The sequence below is a fragment of the Apium graveolens genome, chromosome 6 (assembly GCF_009905375.1).
Source record: "Apium graveolens cultivar Ventura chromosome 6, ASM990537v1, whole genome shotgun sequence".
Lineage (NCBI taxonomy): Eukaryota > Viridiplantae > Streptophyta > Magnoliopsida > Apiales > Apiaceae > Apium > Apium graveolens.
In genome coordinates, this window is record NC_133652.1 from 63,633,316 (window position 1) to 63,650,510 (window position 17,195).

A 17,195-nucleotide genomic window follows, 5' to 3' on the forward strand; every position below is an offset into this window, starting at 1 on the left:
GATACGGAAAGAATTGAGAAAAAGGTAACAGGATAAAAAGGATTTAAATTAAAGGATTATAAGAGAGGATCATAAAAAGGAATATAATGTAATGAGAAAGGTTAAGGGAACTTAAGTAATAAGATCCCGGGTATGATCCTTCAAACGATAAACGAAAACGAAAGTTAAGCGAACCGTATAACAGATCAGCGGTCATTAGGCAAACAATTAGGAAGTTAAGCAAAGGGATTAGAGGAAGTGATGTCACCCAACCAATGAGAAGAGGACAAGGAAGGGAGGATGACATAGCAATGTGATGTAAGCATGACATAGGGAAGGAGGAGGTGTGGTTGGTTTATAACCACACAAATATAAGGTTATTAAGGTAATTAACCAAAAACAAAACAAAAAACAACCAAGCTAAGCCAAACAAATCAAAAAAACACAAAATCATTTCATTCTCATCATCTTGCTCTCGGCTTTTCATCTTTTTCAAGGGCAAGAATTTCAAAAATCAAGTTCCAAGCATTGTTAAATCACAAGGTAATTATCTAAGCTTCCTTGTACATAGATATGGATATGCTATAAGTTTAAGCTCCTAATTCCTTCACAATCTCTTCCAATAAATCAAGGAAGAAGATGGTGAATAGTAACCTTCAAGAAATAACTTTAGTTTTCTTGAATTTTTATGAAAGATTAAGGTTATACAAGCAAGGATCAAGGTTCTTTTAGGCATTCAAAGCTCTTGGGTTGTGTTAGGAAGCTTCAAGGAGGTATAAACAACTTTCACCTTTAACTTATAGTTTGAACTTTGAGTTTTGATGAATTTATGGATGGATTAATGTATATATAGAAATATCCATGTATGTATAACAAGATCCATGTATGTTAGATAGTTTGGTTGGATTTGTGGTGATTTTGGATATGAATCTTGGTTAATGGTTAATGAATCTTAAGTTATGGTTAGTAGATCATGTTTGTGGTTGAATAAGTTGGAAAACCTTGAGATTATGGACTGACTTTGCCTTGATATAAGTTGTGTTTGATGTATTGATGATGGTTGGGTGGTTTGTAGTGAATTGGTAAAGAATTTGGAGTGGTATAAATATTGGTAATCGCATAAACATAGCCGTCGTAACGTCCGATTTTCTTTAGACTGTTTTGTGCATAACATTAGGATCCGAGGACCCCCTGCTAGATTATGACCACTGCCATGTTTAGATAGCTCATGTTACGAGCTTCGTTTTGATATGTAGTTCGTTCGATTCCGATGCACGGTTTAGGAGAAACGACCGTTTCAAGTAACGGCGTTTCGCGAACGATACTTTTCCCCTCGCCTTACTTTGAAACATAGGTTAAAGACCTTAAAGGGCTAATTGAAGTATGAAACATTTATGTAAGGTGTAATAAGCAGTTGGTAAGACATCCGCGAAGGAATCGCTTTAAAACTCGTAAAGGTTAAATTATTAAAAATGGTGGAGCCGAGGGTACCCGAGTGACTTAAGCGAATCAGTGAACGCAAAACAAGCGTTAGAGTCTAAGTTAGTTAAAGTATAGATTTACAAGTGACTTTGGTTTAATTCCAACTTACTTGTTGTTTATAGGTTACCAGACTCGTCCCGAGCCATTCGTAACCCCAGTCGCCCAGGCAAGTTTTCTACCTGATATACTGTTGTTGTGATGTAAATATATGTATATGCATTATCTTGTGATAGTGCATGATTGTTATTAGCAAATTTTGCGATATATTGGAGCATGCTGATATGGTATATATGCATGTCTGTTTCGTAATCTGGTTATCTATCTGTTGATTTCAATGCTTATAGTTGCATAATACCTATGCTAGAAATAAGCAAGTAGTTGCGTATACCCTTAGTATAGGGGATAAAAGGTGAACATATTTCTAAACCGGGAGTCGATGTTCCCGAGTATATTATATATATATATATATATTTATTTATATATATATATATGGATATAGTTTTTAAAACTATTAATCGAATAAGGTTTATTCGATAACTTTAACTTTATTTTATTATTGAATATTATTTCGAATATTATTCGAAGGCGTATGACTCCTTTACATTATTTATTGGATATTACTTGGACATTCATTTGAGGATGTATGACTCCTTTATTTTATTTAATGAATATTATTTATAATATTCATTCGAGGTATTATGACTCAGCTTATTTTATTTATTGAATATTATTTGAATATTCATTTGAGGATCTATGACTCCGATTATTTGCTGAGATATATTCTTTATTTTATTAAAGAATAAGGTGTCGATAATCAAACTTATTTTTGATTATTCAAATAAAGATATTACTTTCGTATAAGTATATCTTTGATTATTTGCTATTCATTTCAAGTATAAGTTTTAATACTTCTACTTCAATTATTTTATAGCGATTATTTTTATGGGAATATTATTTAAATAATAATATTCAGACATTTTCTAAATATTCTGGGGACTGATTTACTTCATTAAATCAGTTTTACTCCAAACACTCTTTAAAGTGTTTTCGAGTCTTTAAAATGATTTTCAAAAGTTAGAGCGGATCCCAAAACTATTTTTATATTTAAGATCTTCCTTTTAAAAAGGGGATTTAAATACTCGCTCAAAACCTGGGGGATCCAGCTCGGTGGTGTGTTTTATATTCGCAACAAGGTTGCTGTCTTGGTAAAAGAGTTTTTGATTACTTACCCAATATTCGAGAAGTAAAATTCTTGGAACAAGTTAATCCATTAACAGGCATCGCCTGGGAAATATCGGTGAGTTTTCCTTTCCAACTAGGTACGACTTCTTGGTGGAGCCGTATCAACAAGTTTCTACTTGGGGAAAGGGGGAAACGAGCTTTACGTTTCAGAGTCATGGATTTCATCTGAACTAGGAGTGGCGTAAGTGGTCGAGTAGCGCCGGCCCAGCCTTATTATATTGGCCCAAATGGCCTGGAAGTTCCGCTAAGGCGGTCCATTCCTTAGGAGTTCAGTGTTCGGTTGACAAGTAAATCCGACAGGTTCTCCTCTACATGTAGAAAATGGTGGGGTTGTACTACTACGACTGATCATCGTAAGTGGTCTTCCTGGCGCGGCAAACTCCCGTAATGAGTTCATCATCCAATTGGATAATTTCTGCAACACTACCCAGAGCACTTCGATAGAAAGGCTACGGTTGGGCGATTGTTGGGTGTTGGCAGGGTCAAGTTTTCAAAATGATGTTTACATCAAATGAAGTATCTCGTAACTTCATTTTATTTTGATAATATTTTAAAGATTTAATCTATTCAAATCTTGTCTTATAGTCTCATCTATGTGATGAACTTTTGAAATTAATTATAACTTGAACGGTGGTAGTTCAAGTAGTATTTGGAAAAGATATAAGTATATTGGGGTATCTTGTAACTTCATCTTTTAAACTTATATCTAATTAATAATTGTCTTATGAATGACAAAGATTTTCAGAAAAACGTTGAGACAAGGTTAGATATATGAGATCACCTTGCAACGATATTTTTATATACAGTTATACACTGGGACTTGTGTATATTATGCATGGAAGAGGACTTCCAATATTTTGAAAAGTATATATGTATATATACTGAATATTTTGCGACTTCATCGCATTAAGATATCAAACTTGGTTCATTTCTTTTGACCAAGACTTTCATGAGTATTATGAGTAGGCTCATATATTGTAAATCATTATATATATTATTTTGGTGGGCTTGCTGCTCACCCTTGCTTTATTTCTTCATCACACAACAACAGTTAGGAAAGATGGCCAGACTCCAGCAGACCCAGCGCAAGCGCGTGGGAAGCGTCCTGTGTCTTCCCGTTGATGTTGTAGCTGCTATAGATGCAGAGGTAGATCTATTGTAGATCAGACCATCTACTTTTGAGAATCAATTATGTATAATTATAACTTGTGGCAGATAATGGCAATTAACTGTAAATTTATCAAGTAATCATTTTGGGTTGTAATAACTTTTAAATTGTGGATTCAAAGACTTGTACTTATTTAAATTTCATCTCTGAGACTATAACGGGTTGTGGTGTGTGATAGTGTGGGGTCACAGCATAAGGTTATTTATTAATTAAGTGAAGTGATATTGTGGAAAGAAAGACCGTGACGACCCGGGTCCCCGACCCCGGATCTGGGGGTGTTACAGAAATGGTATCAGAGCCAAGCGTTATAAACCTCAGAGATGATGGGACGTTAAGATAATAAGTTAACTAAGATAATAAGAACTCTTGCCAAGTTCATAGTCGGGCTACCTAACGTAGTACTGACAGTTAAAACCCTTATGGGAACCCTTATAAATATCGTGATAGGAGCGTAGTTCATTATCGTATATGGTAGCGGGACTCCGAACCCTGAAGTTGAGGAACATCAACGCGATGATGTTTTATTAGTTATTGGAGATCAGATTGTGGATCCGATAGAGTGTCCTAATGCAGGACCGGATGATGTTGATATTGAGGATGTTGTCCTAGTAGGGATAGTTGTTGAGAAGGACCCCATGGAGGATCCTGACAGGATTGGATAAAGGACCACTGATGAATTGATGACCATGGTTTGGTCGACTACCAGAGGTAGGATTGGCCGGTCACTACCGGAGGTTCGTTCAAGTTGTAAAGATAGTAGCCCCTTTAACACGGCTTACTCGTAAGACTGAGAAGTTCGAATGGACAGAGAAATGCGAGAACAGCTTTCAAGAACTGAAGCAAAGGTTGGTGACGTTCCCTATGTTGGCGTTGCCGGATGGAAAATGAGATTTTGTGATTTGTAAGTGACGCTTCGCATAAGGAATTAGGGTGCTTCTTATATAGCACAGCAAGATAATCGCGTCTGCGTCAAGACAATTAAGGGAATTTAAAATTCGATATCCCCACCCATGAGCTTGGGCTCGTGGCAATAGTTTTGCCCTAAAGATTTGAGGCACTACTTGTATGGAGAGAAGTGTGAGATTCACAAACCATAGGAGCTCTAGTACATTCTTACGTAGAAAGAGCTCAACATACGCCAGAGGAGGCGGTTAGAGCAAATCAAGAATTATGATTGGGAGATTCTTTATCATTCGGGGAAAGCCAATATGATGGCTGATGCCCTTAGTAAAAAGGAGAGACTCAAGATGATAATGTCTTTGGGAGAGTTTATAAGAGATTTTGGAAATAGTAGTGAAGGTAACTGGAGCCGGTACCGATAAGCTGTTTGAGATAGCAATACAACCCGAAGTATTGGAAAAGAACATATTGTGCCAGTAAAAGTGATGAATGAAGGCAGAGAGCCAACAAATAGGTATGAGATTAATACCGAGAGAGATGATAAGGAAATAATGAGGTATTCCTATAGAATTTGGGTTCCAAAGGTTTAAGAGCTTAAAGATGAAATCTTAGATGAAAGCTAGTTTGAGGAATAAGAGTTAGAGCAAACCCTGAACGTGATAGTCAGGGAGGTTGCCACCAAGACAAAAGGAACCCATAACATGATGAAGTGGAAAAATGAGGATTTAAATTATGTGAGATGACCCCAATTATGGGGAGTAGGAAGAAATATTTAGACTGAGGAAACAAAAGTCGAGTAAGGACAGGAGACCCGAGGTGGTACCCCTATACGGCAATTCATGGACCTGTCTAAAGAGAACTTAGACTATTATCCCCAACCACCACCCTGAGGAGACAGTGCGGTGGGAAATTCTTTCATGACCTTTAAGTCGCTAAGCTCTCAGAGTTCCAGGGAACAAGCTGACCCAGTCGAGGCAAGAGCCTGGCTAAAGGAAATATAGGAATCATTTGAGATTCTAAATGATTGATGAACCACAAAAGACTGTTTTTGTCACTTACCCTCCTAAGAGAGAGACCACCCGCTGGTGAAAGACCAAGAAAGGTACGGAGCCAGAGGTTATGATAAACTGATTAAAGTTCAGCCAATTGGTTTCGGGAAAGTAATTACCAAGGTTATGGAGATAGTGTAAAAGCTTTGGAGCTAGAACAAAAGCGGATGAGTATGATGAATTATGAATCTAAGTTGAAAAAGTTATCAAGATTCGTTCTGAGGACACGAATCCAGAATGACGGGATATTTGAAATCAATGCTTATGTTGTGTTGGTTCATAAAATAATGATAAGAGAAAAAAAAAAAAACTGGAGTGGAAAGAAATATAAAGGCAATAGAGTTTGAGGAATGATAAGGAAGTTGGGTATGAGGAAACCCTAAAGAATCGTAGCAATAGAAATAGAAAAGTATGTAATCTTCAGGATGAGGGTGATTCACCATGAGTTAAATTGATGGTTGAAGGCATAAGAGATAAATATATTTTATCCCCTATAAGTTGGGAGGATTTGAGGAAACCTTGAGATAGTTCGAAGGATAAATAATGAGACGCGGATAGACTGAGGAGACAAGGAAGTAAGAAATTAGGAAAATTGGATGAAGGAAGTGACCTTCAAGAATGTGAAGTGTAAGACCGGTGGCTTGATACCCAGAAAGGGAGACGCCAGGTATGAAAGATATCCCAATATTGAGATGACTGTTGAGATAAACAACAAAAGTAAATGAGGAATTATTAAGAAGAAGTTCTCGTTGAACATGACCAATGTCTTTCAGAACATCCTTGTTATCGTTACCAAATTAGGCAAGACAAGCGGATAACCGTTGTTATCTTTTGGAGGCCATATTGATTGACCCCATTTTGAATACAAATGTTATTGTGAAATTAGACATGTACTATCGAGGTGGGAATGATTGAATAAGACACCCTTATCAGGGATATATGACTTGATTTATCCATAGAAGGATGCAAGTACCTTTTAAAGGTGGAATTAAGGATAGAACATCGGTAACTTAAAATGAATCCTAGGGGAATGCATAAAGGTTGGCATTTCACCCTTAATAGGGACAGTATGAGTTTTGACAGTATGATTGGGAAAGGGTTAAGGTAACAACAACCTTTAAGAATCAGTGGAGAAATTTTTCAGAAATATATAGACAATGGTTCTAGTATTAGTAAATGGTATTTTGATATGCCCTGTATCTAGGGAATACAGGAGGAACGATTGAAGGATAATCTTAGAGGTTTTACAAGGAAAAAGGTAATATTCAAAATTCTCAAGAATAAAAATGTGGATAAAGGAAATATGACGTAATTATAATGATGCCAAGTGGGGCACGTGTTAAACCACGAGAATGTATGAATCGAACCAGTAAAGGTCAAAATTGTTCAGGGCAATTAGGGCCCAGAATAAAAGATGTTCTAAGTATGATTGAGAGTCAGTCTTGACAGTGATTAGCCTCTAAAGACTGAGGCAATAACTTATGGAAAAATGGTGATTTTTTTTACTCATCTGATTTTAAGGAAAACATCTTCACTCAAGCAGTGATCGGAAATAGGGTAGAAAATTAGTGAAAGTGGTTAAGACGACATTGATTGTAAGGAAATATTACTATCAGGAAAGGCCAAAGAGGTGGCCGACACTTTAAATGTAAGAGGACAATTACAGGCGCTCGTGCCAGAGGAATACAGTAATAATGGTTGAAGCCGTAAAGGTTGTTTTATGGTTGGAGAGATTGACATTCCTTCTGATGACTGTGCAATACCCAGCCGTAATAGTAGTTGGTAAAGGTTTAATTCGTGTAATCACCATGAGCGGGCTATCTATCTTAGAAGGTCCTATCTTGAGATAAGCCAGAACCATGTTTCAAAAAGGACTAGATGAACCCTTGAGTTAATTCTTCTATTTAGGGCGTATGATTAAGAATGGTATTAACCTGCTATCGTTGCTTCGATTGAAACTCTTCTGCACTTTTATTTGCTTCATGTCATGTATGTATGTCAGGATCACGAGTGTTCTTCATGAATCAGGAGTGGTGATTATGTTACCTCCTTAGAATGATTTGATACGACATGTATGGACTCCGTATGGTTAGCTATTAAAACTTCATGGAAAACGAATGACGACAGTAGGTCAGTGGTGGACCATAGTAAGGCAGCAATGATTCTGCGAGTATTGAGCTGATTACAACCGTGAGAGTTGTATTGGAATGGGTGTTGAGATTGAGTACCACTAATCGGGTCGTGGTAGTGTATAAGTTATCATTAATAGACTAATTAAGTAGAGTATCTACATAGTGAATTATTATTCTTTCTTATCAATAGAGAGTCGTATTATTATACGAGGAAGGTTGCGGTGCAAGCATAAAATTCTAGTAACGATGATGTCTAGAATGAGATCCCAGGTTCGATTTTCGATGTCGAGGGAGTTTCAAAGGTAATTGTGTATAAGCTCGAGGAAGGGCATGGGTCCATAGAATGATGGACGGGATAGCAAAAATATTTAGGCACGTGAAATACGATGCTATAATACTTGATGTTGATATAAATACATATATATTTTGTTCTCCTATGACAAACCTCTATAGTTCAGAGGTAGATTCCAAGCCAGATATTTTGTGGCAGTATATATTTTTTCATATATACAATTCTCTTCAGTTCGTTCTTTTCTCTTCTTTTCATTTCATGTAAGCTGAGAAGAACAACCCTTCCAGAAAGGGGAGGTATTGCCGAATGACTATCTATCTGTGTGATAGAAGCCTAGTAGGATACCAGCTATTATTTAATTGCTTGTCAAGTACTAAAGGCTGGCCACCTTCTGTACTAACTATGCGATATAACAAGTGTTCATGATCTTAGTGATCTCTCAACAAATTCCTTTACTTCTATTTGATTGATCAAATTTTGGAAAATAGAAGCAACTGAAAAAGGAGTAATAAAGTGGTGGTAGTATGCGGAATGGGAACACATTCGTGATACTAAGGTTGACGTGGTTATTAAAAGGTTATAGAACGATAACGAGCAAAAGTATAACCAGTATAATATTAGGAACGGAAGGTAGTAGCGATTACGAACTGGAAAAGAATGGGTATTGAGAAGCAGAAGCTCTAATGTTAAAAGCAATAATGAGAGTCTGTGCAATAGACTTGAAAGAATTTGGAATGATCACTTAATTCGGATTGAGTTATCTTACGACAATAGATCATATGTCATTATCGAGATGTCGCCTTATGAGATCATTGAGGGAAGACAATGTCGATCTCCCTTATGTTAGGATGAAGTTGTAGAGCGCAAGATGCTCGGACCCGCAGTAGTCCAAAGGACCAAGGATATGATAGATCTAATCAGAGGACGGCTGGTAGTAGCCCAAGATGGTCATGATAAGTATGTTGATTTGACACGAAAGGATAAAGAGTATGAAATAGGGGACCTAGTAATGTTATAGGTATCCCTTGGAAAGGATTGATGAGGTTCGGAAAGAAAGGAAAGCTAAGTCTACAATTTGTTGGACCCTTGGATATATTAAGACGTTTGGGAAGTTAGCATATGAGCTAGCCCTAACCCCGAATATGTAGCAAGTTCATAACATGTTTCACGTATCAATGTTAAGGAAGTGTAATTCAGATGCTAGATAAATAGAGGCATATGAGCGCATAGATATGCAACCCGACGTAACCTATATGGAGCAACCAGAAAGGGTTATAGATCGAAAAGGGACAAGTGCTTAGGAGAAGGGTTATCAAACTAGGCAGAGTTTGGTGGTAGGACCACAATGTGGGAAAATTTACTTAAGAGTTAGAAAGTGCAATGCTAGGAAGGTATCCCTATTCATTTTCTATCTGATTCCGGGACGGAATCCTTTTAAGGAGGGGAGACTGTAATAACCCCAATTTTTGGAAATTTTTGAAACCCTTATGAATAGTGTTTTTGCAGAATGAGAAAACTTTTCATGCCACACTATGTAGGGGTTCTGATATGGATATTCTGAGATTTTATTAGTACTTTATATGGGATATAAGTGTATGTAAAGATCGTCAGAATCCAAATCCGAACACTTTGATTTTTTTTCCGGAAATCCACTAGATACGGAAAGAATTGAGAAAAAGGTAACAGGATAAAAAGGATTTAAATTAAAGGATTATAAGAGAGGATCATAAAAAGGAATATAATGTAATGAGAAAGGTTAAGGGAACTTAAGTAATAAGATCCCGGGTATGATCCTTCAAACGATAAACGAAAACGAAAGTTAAGCGAACCGTATAACAGATCAGCGGTCATTAGGCAAACAATTAGGAAGTTAAGCAAAGGGATTAGAGGAAGTGATGTCACCCAACCAATGAGAAGAGGACAAGGAAGGGAGGATGACATAGCAATGTGATGTAAGCATGACATAGGGAAGGAGGAGGTGTGGTTGGTTTATAACCACACAAATATAAGGTTATTAAGGTAATTAACCAAAAACAAAACAAAAAACAACCAAGCTAAGCCAAACAAATCAAAAAACACAAAATCATTTCATTCTCATCATCTTGCTCTCGGCTTTTCATCTTTTTCAAGGGCAAGAATTTCAAAAATCAAGTTCCAAGCATTGTTAAATCACAAGGTAATTATCTAAGCTTCCTTGTACATAGATATGGATATGCTATAAGTTTAAGCTCCTAATTCCTTCACAATCTCTTCCAATAAATCAAGGAAGAAGATGGTGAATAGTAACCTTCAAGAAATAACTTTAGTTTTCTTGAATTTTTATGAAAGATTAAGGTTATACAAGCAAGGATCAAGGTTCTTTTAGGCATTCAAAGCTCTTGGGTTGTGTTAGGAAGCTTCAAGGAGGTATAAACAACTTTCACCTTTAACTTATAGTTTGAACTTTGAGTTTTGATGAATTTATGGATGGATTAATGTATATATAGAAATATCCATGTATGTATAACAAGATCCATGTATGTTAGATAGTTTGGTTGGATTTGTGGTGATTTTGGATATGAATCTTGGTTAATGGTTAATGAATCTTAAGTTATGGTTAGTAGATCATGTTTGTGGTTGAATAAGTTGGAAAACCTTGAGATTATGGACTGACTTTGCCTTGATATAAGTTGTGTTTGATGTATTGATGATGGTTGGGTGGTTTGTAGTGAATTGGTAAAGAATTTGGAGTGGTATAAATATTGGTAATCGCGTAAACATAGCCGTCGTAACGTCCGATTTTCTTTAGACTGTTTTGTGCATAACATTAGGACCCGAGAACCCCCTGCTAGATTATGACCACTGCCATGTTTAGATAGCTCATGTTACGAGCTTCGTTTTGATATGTAGTTCGTTCGATTCCGATGCACGGTTTAGGAGAAACGACCGTTTCAAGTAACGGCGTTTCGCGAACGATACTTTTCCCCTCGCCTTACTTTGAAACATAGGTTAAAGACCTTAAAGGGCCAATTGAAGTATGAAACATTTATGTAAGGTGTAATAAGCAGTTGGTAAGACATCCGCGAAGGAATCGCTTTAAAACTCGTAAAGGTTAAATTATTAAAAATGGTGGAGCCGAGGGTACCCGAGTGACTTAAGCGAATCAGTGAACGCAAAACAAGCGTTAGAGTCTAAGTTAGTTAAAGTATAGATTTACAAGTGACTTTGGTTTAATTCCAACTTACTTGTTGTTTATAGGTTACCAGACTCGTCCCGAGCCATTCGTACCCCAGTCGCCCAGGCAAGTTTTCTACCTGATATACTGTTGTTGTGATGTAAATATATGTATATGCATTATCTTGTGATAGTGCATGATTGTTATTAGCAAATTTTGCGATATATTGGAGCATGCTGATATGGTATATATGCATGTCTGTTTCGTAATCTGGTTATCTATCTGTTGATTTCAATGCTTATAGTTGCATAATACCTATGCTAGAAATAAGCAAGTAGTTGCGTATACCCTTAGTATAGGGGATAAAAGGTGAACATATTTCTAAACCGGGAGTCGATGTTCCCGAGTATATTATATATATATATATATTTATTTATATATATATATATGGATATAGTTTTTAAAACTATTAATCGAATAAGGTTTATTCGATAACTTTAACTTTATTTATTATTGAATATTATTTCGAATATTATTCGAAGGCGTATGACTCCTTTACATTATTTATTGGATATTACTTGGACATTCATTTGAGGATGTATGACTCCTTTATTTTATTTAATGAATATTATTTATAATATTCATTCGAGGTATTATGACTCAGCTTATTTTATTTATTGATATTATTTGAATATTCATTTGAGGATCTATGACTCCGATTATTTGCTGAGATATATTCTTTATTTTATTAAGAATAAGGTGTCGATAATCAAACTTATTTTGATTATTCAAATAAAGATATTACTTTCGTATAAGTATATCTTTGATTATTTGCTATTCATTTCAAGTATAAGTTTTAATACTTCTACTTCAATTATTTTATAGCGATTATTTTTATGGGAATATATTTAAATAATAATATTCAGACATTTTCTAAATATTCTGGGGACTGATTTACTTCATTAATCAGTTTTACTCCAACACTCTTTAAAGTGTTTTCGAGTCTTTAAAATGATTTTCAAAAGTTAGAGCGGATCCCAAAACTATTTTTATATTTAAGATCTTCCTTTTAAAAAGGGGATTAAATACTCGCTCAAAAACCTGGGGGATCCAGCTCGGTGGTGTGTTTTATATTCGCAACAAGGTTGCTGTCTTGGTAAAAGAGTTTTGATTACTTACCCAATATTCGGGAAGTAAAATTCTTGGAACAAGTTAATCCATTAACAGGCATCGCCTGGGAAATACGGTGAGTTTTCCTTTCCAACTAGGTACGACTTCTTGGTGGAGCCGTATCAACAAGTTTCTACTTGGGGGAAAGGGGGAAACGAGCTTTACGTTTCAGAGTCATGGATTTCATCTGAACTAGGAGTGGCGTAAGTGGTCGAGTAGCGCCGGCCCAGCCTTATTATATTGGCCCAAATGGCCTGGAAGTTCGCTAAGGCGGTCCATTCCTTAGGAGTTCAGTGTTCGGTTGACAAGTAAATCCGACAGGTTCTCCTCTACATGTAGAAAATGGTGGGGTTGTACTACTACGACTGATCATCGTAAGTGGTCTTCCTGGCGCGGCAAACTCCCGTAATGAGTTCATCATCCAATTGGATAATTTCTGCAACACTACCCAGAGCACTTCGATAGAAAGGCTACGGTTTGGGCGATTGTGGGTGTTGGCAGGGTCAAGTTTTCAAAATGATGTTTACATCAAATGAAGTATCTCGTAACTTCATTTTATTTTGCTAATATTTAAAGATTAATCTATTCAAATCTTGTCTTATAGTCTCATCTATGTGATGAACTTTTGAAATTAATTATAACTTGAACGGTGGTAGTTCAAGTAGTATTTGGAAAAGATATAAGTATATTGGGGTATCTTGTAACTTCATCTTTTAAACTTATATCTAATTAATAATTGTCTTATGAATGACAAAGATTTTCAGAAAACGTTGAGACAAGGTTAGATATATGAGATCACCTTGCAACGATATTTTTATATACAGTTATACACTGGGACTTGTGTATATTATGCATGGAAGAGGACTTCCAATATTTTGAAAAAGTATATATGTATATATACTGAATATTTTGCGGACTTCATCGCATTAAGATATCAAACTTGGTTCATTTCTTTTGACAAGACTTTCATGAGTATTATGAGTAGCTCATATATTGTAATCATTATATATATATTTTGGTGGGCTTGCTGCTCACCCTTGCTTTATTTCTTCATCACACAACAACAGTTAGGAAGATGGCCAGACTCCAGCAGACCCAGCGCAAGCGCGTGGGAAGCGTCCTGTGTCTTCCCGTTGATGTTGTAGCTGCTATAGATGCAGAGGTAGATCTATTGTAGATCAGACCATCTACTTTTGAGAATCAATTATGTATAATTATAACTTGTGGCAGATAATGGCAATTAACTGTAAATTTATCAAGTAATCATTTTGGGTTGTAATAACTTTTAAATTGTGGATTCAAAGACTTGTACTTATTTAAATTTCATCTCTGAGACTATAACGGGTTGTGGTGTGTGATAGTGTGGGGTCACAGCATAAGGTTATTTATTAATTAAGTGAAGTGATATTGTGGAAAGAAAGACCGTGACGACCCGGGTCCCCGACCCCGGATCTGGGGGTGTTACAAAATGGTATCAGAGCCAAGCGTTATAAACCTCAGAGATGATGGGACGTTAAGATAATAAGTTAACTAAGATAATAAGAACTCTTGCCAAGTTCATAGTCGGGCTACCTAACGTAGTACTGACAGTTAAAACCCTTATGGGAACCCTTATAAATATCGTGATAGGAGCGTAGTTCATTATCGTATATGGTAGCGGGACTCCGAACCCTGAAGTTGAGGAACATCAACGCGATGATGTTTTATTAGTTATTGGAGATCAGAGTGTGGATCCGATAGAGTGTCCTAATGCAGGACCGGATGATGTTGATAGTGAGGATGTTGTCCCTAGTAGGGATAGTTGTTGAGAAGGACCCCATGGAGGATCCTGACAGGATTGGATAAAGGGACCACTGAATGAATTGATGACCATGGTTTGGTCGACATACAGAGGTAGGATTGGCCGGTCACTACCGGAGGTTCGTTCAAGTTGTAAAGATAGTAGCCCCTTTAACACGGCTTACTCGTAAGACTGAGAAGTTCGAATGGAACAGAGAAATGCGAGAACAGCTTTCAAGAACTGAAGCAAGGTTGGTGACGTTCCCTATGTGCGTTGCGGATGGGAAAATGAGATTTTGTGATTTGTAAGTGACGCTTCGCATAAGGAATTAGGGTGCTTCTTATATAGCATAGCAAGATAATCGCGTCTGCGTCAAGACAATTAAGGGAATTTAAAATTCGATATCCCCACCCATGAGCTTGGGCTCGTGGCAATAGTTTTGCCCTAAAGATATTTGAGGCACTACTTGTATGGAGAGAAGTGTGAGATTCACAAACCATAGGAGCTCTAGTACATTCTTACGTAGAAAGAGCTCAACATACGCCAGAGGAGGCGGTTAGAGCAAATCAAGAATTATGATTGGGAGATTCTTTATCATTCGGGGAAAGCCAATATGATGGCTGATGCCCTTAGTAAAAAGGAGAGACTCAAGATGATAATGTCTTGGGAGAGTTTATAAGAGATTTTGGAAATAGTAGTGAAGGTAACTGGTAGCCCGGTACCGATAAGCTGTTTGAGATAGCAATACAGCCCGAAGTATTGGAAAAGACATATTGTTGCCAGTAAAAGTGATGAATGAAGGCAGAGAGCCAACAAATAGGTATGAGATTAATACCGAGAGAGATGATAAGGAACTAATGAGGTATTCCTAATAGAATTTGGGTTCCAAGGTTTAAGAGCTTAAAGATGAAATCTTAGATGAACGCTAGTTTGAGGAATAAGAGTTAGAGCAAACCCTGAACGTGATAGTCAGGGAGGTTGCCACCAAGACAAAAGGAACCATAACATGATGAAGTGGAAAAAATGAGGATTTAAATTAATGTGAGATGACCCCAATTATGGGGAGTAGGAAGAAATATTTAGACTGAGGAAACAAAAGTCGAGTAAGGACAGGAGACCCGAGGTGGTACCCCTATACGGCAATTCATGGACCTGTCTAAAGAGAACTTAGACTATTATCCCCAACCACCACCCTGAGGAGACAGTGCGGTGGGAAATTCTTTCATGACCTTTAAGTCGCTAAGCTCTCAGAGTTCCAGGAACAAGCTGACCCAGTCGAGGCAAGAGCCTGGCTAAAGGAAATATAGGAATCATTTGAGATTCTAAATGATTGATGAACCACAAAAGACTGTTTTTTGTCACTTCCCCTCTAAGAGAGAGACCACACCGCTGGTGAAAGACCAAGAAAGGTACGGAGCCAGAGGTTATGATAAACTGATTAAGTTCAGCCAATTGGTTTCGGGAAAGTAATTACCAAGGTTATGGAGATAGTGTAAAAGCTTTGGAGCTAGAACAAAAGCGGATGAGTATGATGAATTATGAATCTAAGTTGAAAAAGTTATCAAGATTCGTTCTGAGGACACGAATCCAGAATGACGGGATATTTGAAATCAATGCGTATGTTGTGTTGGTTCATAAAATATGATAAGATGAAAAAAAAAAAAAAACTGGAGTGAAAGAAATATAAAGGCAATAGAGTTTGAGGATGATAAGGAAGTTGGGTATGAGGAAACCCTAAAGAATCGTAGCAATAGAAATAGAAAAGTATGTAATCTTCAGGATGAGGGTGATTCACCATGAGTTAAATTGATGGTTGAAGGCATAAGAGATAATATATTTTATCCCCTATAAGTTGGGAGGATTTGAGGAAACCTTGAGATAGTTCGAAGGATAAATAATGAGACGCGGATAGACTGAGGAGACAAGGAAGTAAGAAATTAGGAAAATTGGATGAAGGAAGTGACCTTCAAGAATGTGAAGTGTAAGACCGGTGGCTTGATACCCAGAAAGGGAGACGCCAGGTATGAAAGATATCCCAATATTGAGATGACTGTTGAGATAAACAACAAAAGTAAATGAGGAATTATTAAGAAGAAGTTCACGTTGAACATGACCAATGTCTTCCAGAACATCCTTGTTATCGTTACCAAATTAGGCAAGACAAGCGGATAACCGTTGTTATCTTTTGGAGGCCATATTGATTGACCCATTTTGAATACAAATGTTATTGTGAAATTAGACATGTACTATCGAGGTGGGAATGATTGAATAAGACACCCTTATCAGGGATATATGACTTGATTTATCCATAGAAGGATGCAAGTACCTTTTAAAGGTGGAATTAAGGATAGAACATCGGTAACTTAAAATGAATCCTAGGGGAATGCATAAAGGTTGGCATTTCACCCTTAATAGGGACAGTATGAGTTTTGACAGTATGATTGGGAAAGGGTTAAGGTAACAACAACCTTTAAGAATCAGTGGAGAAATTTTTCAGAAATATATAGACAATGGTTCTAGTATTAGTAAATGGTATTTTGATATGCCCTGTATCTAGGGAATACAGGAGGATTGAAGGATAATCTTAGAGGTTTTACAAGGAAAAAGGTAATATTCAAAATTCTCAAGAATAAAATGTGGATAAAGGAAATATGACGTAATTATAATGATGCCAAGTGGGGCACGTGTTAAACCACGAGAAGTATGAATCGAACCAGTAAAGGTCAAAATTGTTCAGGGCAATTAGGGCCCAGAATAAAAGATGTTCTAAGTATGATTGAGAGTCAGTCTTGACAGTGATTAGCCTCTAAAGACTGAGGCAATAACTTATGGAAAAATGGTGATTTA